The sequence below is a fragment of the Halichoeres trimaculatus genome, unplaced genomic scaffold (genome assembly GCF_033239565.1).
Source record: "Halichoeres trimaculatus isolate MK-OKI-2021-1 unplaced genomic scaffold, fHalTri1.1 fHalTri1_scaffold_2, whole genome shotgun sequence".
NCBI lineage: Eukaryota > Metazoa > Chordata > Actinopteri > Labriformes > Labridae > Halichoeres > Halichoeres trimaculatus.
This window is the reverse complement of record NW_027437180.1, coordinates 218149-226456: the sequence shown is the minus strand read 5'-3', so window position 1 is coordinate 226456 and position 8308 is coordinate 218149.

Sequence of the window (8308 nt, the reverse complement as noted above, 5' to 3'; positions counted from 1 at the left end):
AAGCTTACGGATACGGGCCAAATGAAGCAGTACCACAGGGAACTCTAGGGGCATAAAACAAAGCTCTCGTGAGACAGGAAGAAGAAATAACTGCAGTGATATATTTAACAGCCTCATCAACCACCACCTTCTCCAACGCTGTCTCATTTTGTCTTTATGCTAGAGCTACATTAGCAACGCTGCCTCCACAGTCTGTGTTTGAGTTTGTTGTTCAATTAAACCTTTGACTCTGCCCCCCCCCCACTGGATGTATTGGTTAGAAGCAACGCCAACTTACAGGATGCATGGAAGCAGTGACGGTGGCATGGTTTGAAAAGGACAAAGATATTTTGTGGAGCAACTACCAATCAGGATTTTATATCCCTCACCTCAACACACTGCTTTCATTCCTCATGTCCAAACAGGCCCCGCCCTCTAAGTGTGTTTGTGTTTGTGTGTGTGTGTGTTTGTGTGTGTGTTTGTGTGTGTGTTTTCTTAAGTGTGATTCTGTCGTCAGGTATAAGAAGCTGAGTAAACTCACCTCAACACACTGCTTTCATTCCTCATGTCCAAACAGGCCCCGCCCTGTGTGTGTGTGTGTGTGTGTGTGTGTGTGTGTGTGTGTGTGTGTGTGTGTGTGTGTGTGTGTGTGTGTGTGTGTGTGTGTGTGTGTGTGTGTGCGTGCGTGTGTGTCTGTGTGTGTGTGTGTGTGTGTGTGTGTGCGTGTGTGTGTGTGTGTGTGTGTGTGTGTGTGTGCATGTGTGTGCATGTGTGTGTGTGCATGTGTGTGCATGTGTGTGTGTGTGGCTCAGCCAAAAACACATGAAATGAATTAACCTCTTCAGCTCCTGTGTGTGGGTCAGCTCTGAAGCTAATGGATTAATAGTCCATGACTCACTGCAGCCACACTGACTGAGGTTCCCTTGTTCTGGCACCTTGCGCCCTGTTCCCTTCTCCCTGTACACTATGCCCTGTACCCCTTGCCCTGGCCCTTCTCCCTCAACCCTGTTCCCTGCTTCCTGCTCCCTGTTTCCTTCTTATGGCTCTGTGTTCCCTTCTCCATGCGGCCAGTACCTTTCTTTCAGTCCATCGCCCCCTGGGCCCTACTTCTTGGTCTGTGTTCCCCATTCGCTCACTGCACCATGTTACCTATTCCCTGCTGCCTTTTTTCTTCTCCCTCTGTCCTTCCCTGCACCCTGTTCCTTTCTTCCTGCCCCCTGTTCCCCGCCACCTGTTTCCCTTTCCCTGCACCCTATTCCCCTTTTCCCATCTTCCTGTTCCCTTCCCATTGCTTTCTGTCCCTGCACCTTGTTCACTGTGCCCTGTTTCCTGCTCCCTACACCCTGTGCTCTCTTTCTTGGGCCCCATTCCCTTCTCCCTGCGCCCTGTTCCCTTCTCCCCACACCGTATTCCCTGCACCCTGTTCTCTTCTTCCTATACACTATTCCCTGTACCCCTTGCCCTGTCCCTTCTCCCTCAACCCTGTTCCCTGCTTCCTGCTCCCTGCACCCTGTGCTCTCTTTCTTGGGCCCCTTTCCCTTCTCCCTGTGCACTGTTCTCTGTACCCTTCCCCCTGCTCCCTTTTCTGTGTGCCCTGTTTCCTGTGCCCTGTTCCCTTCTCCCTGTTCTCTGCTCCCTGCTCCTTGTACAGGTCTTCCTGCCCCTTGTTTCCATCTCCCTGTCTTTTTTCCCTGTGCTCTTCTCCCTGCCTTCTGCTCCCTCTACAGGTCTCCCTGCTCCGTGTTTCCATCTCCCTGTTCCCTTATCCCTGTGCACCCTTCCCTGTGCCCTGCTCCCTGTTCCTGTCTCTCTGTGCTCTGCTACCTTCCCCCTGCTCCCTGTGTTTTCTTCCCACTCTTCATCAAATATGTCTCATCAGCCAAACTGGGTTTCAGATCAGAGACCATAGCTTTAAGAAGTCAGGGTTGGCCTCAGGAGGGCGGTAGATGGAGGTTAAAACGGTGGGAGTGGTCCCATTAACTAGTCGGTTGATGGATTCAAACGAGACATGGGGAGGTATGGTAACAGATGATACTTTCCACTTCTCGTTGTGAAGTATCGCAAGACCACCGCCCTGGCCAGCCAAACAGATGGGGGTTGACAGGTGTAAACAAACCCCGGCAGGATAGTTTGATAAGATGAGAAAAGTCATTCAGCTGCTGCCAAGTCTCAGTTAAACAGAAGAAATCGAACTTACGGTTGGTGGTCTGGTCATAGAACAGTGGTCCTTTGTTGGTGAGCGAGCAGGTGTTGAAAAGCCAGAGGCTAATACCATCGGCGGGTTTAGCGTTAGCCCACCTTTTGAGAGCAGTGACAGGACGACCAGAAAGAAAACATGGGCTTTGAGTCATCTGAGATGAAGTGGCGATGAGACCCATGGTGGATGTATTTACAAAAGGGAAGCCCGGGTGAAGGTGCAGCACTGGCGGCTTGGCAAGGCGGCGTCGCGGTTGAAGAAATTCCACCGCTGTGTACTGGAGTATCGGTGTCACAGGGTAAAAGATGAAGCAGGGAATGATCCAGGTGAAGAGGATCCATGACCACGACCTGAGGATCTTCATGGTGGTTAGACTGGTGCCAGAGTGTGTGGGAGAGCAGCCCAGACAGAGAGCCAAACAGGACACAGGTAAACTTGAATGATTAATTGCAGTTTAGAAGTTATGACACATACCAATCTGTATGAGATACAAGTGGGATGAGCTGAGGTCCAGAAACGACAATGCCTGAGCAGGGGCAACAGCATCAAGCAAACAAACAAAATCCACTCAGAGTTTGCAGGGAGCAGTGTACCAGTGTTTACTCCCTGAAACCAAGGAGGGTTGGTTATGTCTCTAAATGAATCAGAGTTAATGCAGACTGGAGCAGGGGGGTTCGTGGTCCTGGAGCCGGTCTAGTTATGTTTCTTTATGACTCTGTCTTACAAGCGGTTCTAACTTTTGTATGAAGAAACAGGAGACCAGATCCTACTACTGGAGGGGTCAGTTTTTGCCTGATGGAGAACTTCATATAGTCACTAGGTCAGGGTCTGCTTTGTGGTAGTCTTCAAACTTCTAATGGGAGACGAGTCAGGACTTTCTGCAGAATGTGGTTTGTCCTGATCTCTCTGAAATCTGTCAGGTCTTCCTGAAGTCAACCTGTTGATAGAGTTCAGCATTGATGTAGCTATCATAAACCAGAAGCCCCCCATGCCATGGACTCTTCTGATCCCCAGACCATCAGGGATGCTGGCTTTGAGCTAAGAGCTCGCTGGGTGCTTCCTCTCTCCTTTGGAGCTGAGTTTCTTTGACACAGTGACTCACAGGTTGGTAGTAGCAGGGGCTCTGTAGGTGAAGATGAAGGATAAGCTTTACTGTCTCTTAAAACCTAGGAAGGCTGAGGTCCAGAAGTTAGTGATTTTCGATATCACTGATTTCCTTTCGGATTTGATCCTGAGTAAAATTCAGGCTGGAATCAGCGATACTGATCCAACACGGATACTTAGTGTCAATACATGTAATGTGTCTGGTAACTCTAGAGAAAAAAAAAATTAGTGCACTTTAAATAATACCACTAAATTAAATTTACCAGTATGTTGTTTCATTAAATAAATAAATGCCACAATAATTTCACAAGTTTAATACCTACATTTTGAAGTATTTATTCAACAGTTGAAGTAAAATTAGACAGGTTGTACATTTATAATAGATGTATTTTATAGATTTTTTTTTTTTTTCATGTTTTCTAGAAAATAGTTTCCTTAACTCCTCTAACATGACTGTTTTATTGCAATTGTTCTGTGTAATTTAATGACACCTGGTGTTTGTATCCACTTTTAATGATTAATTCTTTAGGGAACCTTTACTGAATTAATCTAGGCTTTTTTTTCGCCCATGTGAGATTATCTCCTTGACACATGTATTATTACTCTAAACAAACTTGTGCAGTTATTCATTAGAGCATGTAATTGTTTTGTTACTTATTTAATAACCATATCTATTTATTTGAGCATTAGCATCAGTGCTTAGCAACTCTTACAGCTCCACATTTTCTCCCTGTGTACCTGAATAGTGTCTGCCTGCAGCACTAAAGGACTCAATCAGAGACGTCTGCCTTGCCCTAACAGCACCTGACGCTGAGCTCTCCTCCTCCTCTGTCGACCTCGTCATAAACGCCTCGTATTCTTGGTTGTAATTCAACCCAAAGTGTTTTACGAAGTTTGCTGTGGTGCCACAAGTCCTGACTTTTTTCTTCAAATATCACAAACAGCGTCTTTGCTGTTTGTGGAGCTAAAATAGCCCCACACATGTCTTCTTTTGCACTTTACCATTCTGTCCTGTACAAAGTGCCGACTGTAGGCTGAGACTAAGTGAGTAAGTGAGAGGGAGAGACAGACTGAGCAGCATTCAGCTGCACAGACACATTACACACTTAACCAGGCAAAAGAAAAAGTAGTTCCCACAAAACTGCGTATCATTCAGAAATGTTCTCAACAGTTTGGTGACTTTTCACTGTGTTCCTGTTCATAATTAACAGGAGCTCAAATAACTGAAGTATTGAAAGTATCGATATTCTGCTTTTAGAATTGATTTGAAGGGCACAGAGAGCTGGTATCAAGAGTACCAATATTTCACTATTGATCCGCACATCACTTCTACTCGCTAAGTGGCAGACATCAGGATGTGGGCTGGTATCCACCTGTCTGATTCTGTCAAACAGGTGACAGGTTCTGCCTGATTGTGTAATCCTCTGCAGTGTCGCTCCATCTGATAAAGCACAGCAGCAGAAGGTCTTTTATAAGTCCTTCTATGGTCTTACATAAGCCAGCAGAACCAGTCGGGGTTGTTTCAGAGACCTCTTCCTGAAACAAGTCTATTGGAAGGCACGTTCACAGTCTTTGAAGGCTCCTAGGAAACCTGAAATCTGGCTGTAATCTGTCAGTTTCTCTAACATAAGCCACAGCTAGCCACTAGCTAACAGTAGCATTCCTCCAGTTCCTAGCTTACCACTGTTTGTTAGCAAGGAGGAAGAGCTGAAAGTCCTGGCTGACCTTAACGTTAGGCAGGTATTAGCTTAGCTGTTGAGCCCAAGCTGTTGAGTCAATCAATTAATCTTTGTTTGTATAGCGCCAAATCATAACAAACGTTATCTCAAGACACTTTACAAAAACATTTACAGGTCTAGACCCATAAATGGTCATTTGCTGCAATAATACAAAGTTGTAGCAGCTGGAGTCTGACAGATCCCGATCCCTATCCTGATCACGTGATCGGGATCGGGGCATCTTTTAACGATCGGAGATCGGGGGAGACAGAATCGGAAAAAGCCTGGGGCCTTAGTTCTTGTTTTTAATTAAAATGTGTAGATAGAACATCATCATTCATTTTAGAATATAACTTTATTTGTCATTATAACAAGTACAACGATATTGCAAACAAGAAGTTGCAACCTTATTGTCACACTCATACAAGGTAATCTTGTGGTGCACCACTGAGAAGCTTTATTCTTATTTTGTTGATCCAATGCTGCACTAAGTGGAGAAAAAGAGTTATATCCATGTTGGCTAGAATGATACCTTCATTCAAATAAAATACAAAAAACTCAAAGGACAACTTGTAGGAGTTTTTTCTTTTCTTTTTTCTAATACATTGCTGAAAGATCGGATCGGGAAATATTGGGATCGGCAGATATTTAAAATAAAAAAAATCGGAATTGGATTAGGAGCAAAAAAAAGGTGATCAGGACATCCCTACTCAAGACCAAAGTAGGGGTGGCAGCTGTGGGTCAGTTTTTTTTGTCAGCATTCGGATTGTAGTGTTGTGCCACAACAGTTCTGTGCATCGTGTTGAGATTTCTTCCTTCAGTTAATAAAGTTATTACTGCTCTTGATTTTTTAGTCGTGTAAAAAAGCTTAGGATTTAAGCATCTGGTTTGTCCAATAGGGGTTCTATTGAGAAAGTACCAGAGCACACCTTTGACCAAGGGCGTAGGTTTGGTCTCAACATTGGTAGGGACAATATAACAGCATACCCTGCATGTACACTTTTTGCTGGGGACTGGACATTAATAAGACCAAACAGATTGGGTGGACGGGGGTCAGGGCTACATTTCTCACAAATATGAACCTAATGGATATACAGGCTAAATGATCGATGCAAAATAAATCTGTATTGACTTATACTCACTTTCATATGTATTGGTTCACCTGATACACCATTAGATTCAAACCCTTTATTTTCAAAAACTACTATAGAAACATTTTGAAAACTTCCAGAATAAATGTCTGGATTTTATTAGCAAATTTAAATTGCAATATTTGAACATAACTTAAATTATATTAACTTACACTATACAAAGTTGTTAATAATCTCTTAACTGAATGCAAAAATAAACATTTGTCCTAAGACCACTCAACATTGTCTGTCTTAAAAATAAATTAAATATAACTGAAAAACGTCTTAGAGAATAACAAAAATAAATAAAAATGGAGCCTTCCTTCAGGTAAAACACTACTGCTTTTGTCCACAAGCACAGCCAAACTCATAGACTGCACCGCTCCTAGAACTGCATTGATCATCCAAAAACGCATGTTTTTCACCAATATTCCATCATAGTCCGCTCCGGGTTTGTTAAGCTTATGCTCCAGGCTAGAATAGGACCCTCAAACAGACCAGACTGAGTGACTGAACAAAGGTTTTTTTTCTGTATCCAAAAAACCAAGAATGCAGGAGGGCTGGGCACAGTGGCAGACTGGCGGTGAAAATGCCGAGGCTAGAGGCAAACAGACAAAAAACAAGGTAGTTAGTAAGAGCCAGAAAGTCTGACAAATCTTGAAACGCTGTTCTAAAGGTTACCAACAAGGTAGCTGATGAACTGGCGGCGAGTGAAGATTCAGACTGGGTTTCATACTGCAGAGGAGAGTGGTGGCTGATGAGCTGATGACTGACAGGTGAGCAGATGGCACAGGTGAGGTGATAGGAGGTGGTGCCCAGCCCACAGTGACAAATACAGAGGGAAACGGACAAACACAGACAAGAGGGGAGGGGCAACAGAGGAGAAACAAAGGGGGAGATACTGCAGATCCTAACAGGGTTAGATATCGATGATCTGCTGAAGTCTGTGTCACTCCAGACAGCACCGTGTGGCTGTAACGACCTCTGAACTGACGAAGACTTTGTTTACGCTTGCCCCTCAAAGAAAGAAGTCAACTCTCTAGAGAGTACTGCGCATGCGCAGTATGCTAACTCTGATGCAGGTCGCACTTTCAGTAGCAAATTTAGTGGTGTGTTCCCCACCTCCACAACATTGACGTCTTTTTACATTACTTACAGTGGCTGCTGCTGGCCGAAAAAGACTTCTAATATCCCTCCTCTTCGAAGGAGGCGGCATGTGGTCGGCACGTATTTCTGTCGGGGTGAGTGAGTGTGGGTGTGAGTGTGTGTGTGTGTGTGTGTGTGTGTGTGTGTGTGTGTGTGTGTGTGTGAGTGTGTGTGTGTGTGTGTGTGTGTGTGGGTGGGGGTGGTGGTGGGGGGAGTCATCAGCCAATCTAACGTGCGTTTGAGGAAAAAAAAAAATGGACCGGTTCAATTCCCAGCTTCCCGTGCATGAGTGGGTTCTCTCTGGGTACAATGGTTTCCTCCCACAGTCCAAAAGCATGCTCACCAGGTTAAGTGATCACTCTAAATTGTCCCTAGGTCTGAGTGTGTGCGAGAATGGTTGTCTGTCTCTTCGTGTCAGCCCTGGGACTGACTGACAACCAGTCCAGGGTGTACCCCGCCTCTCGCCCAATGACAGCTGGGATAAGCTCCAGCCACCAATAGGATAAGTGGTTCAGAAAATGAATGAATGAATGAGTTGGACCAACTCATTTTTGTTCTATTGCATGGTTCTGAGTTTGAGCTGGGGCTAAATGTATTTATTGGATGGAAATCCTGCACATTACTTAACTGAGTTCATCCAAAGAGTAATTTTTGTGAGTTTTCTTTAACATGTTACAAGTACTCAATTAAAACATGTTCACATAAGGAGTGTGATCCTAGATTAACTCATTTTATTTAAGTCAATTCAAAGACCTACCAATGCCCATTTTGGAGTGTAGATGGGTCTGTACCAAACAGGCAGAGGTGTCTGTTAAACATGAGGGACATTTAATAAGTCAGAGAACAGATAAACCAATCAAAACCAGGAGTTAACAACCTGACTGTATCTATACCAGGTACAAGGTGTACAGGCACAGAGGGAAGGCAAGACCAGGATCAGGTGTGATGTGCTTCAGTGATCCATTGTGGAAGGGTGATGCGGTGACACCCCCCCAGACGGAAACAGCATCACCCTTTCAGAATAGAGCACATGA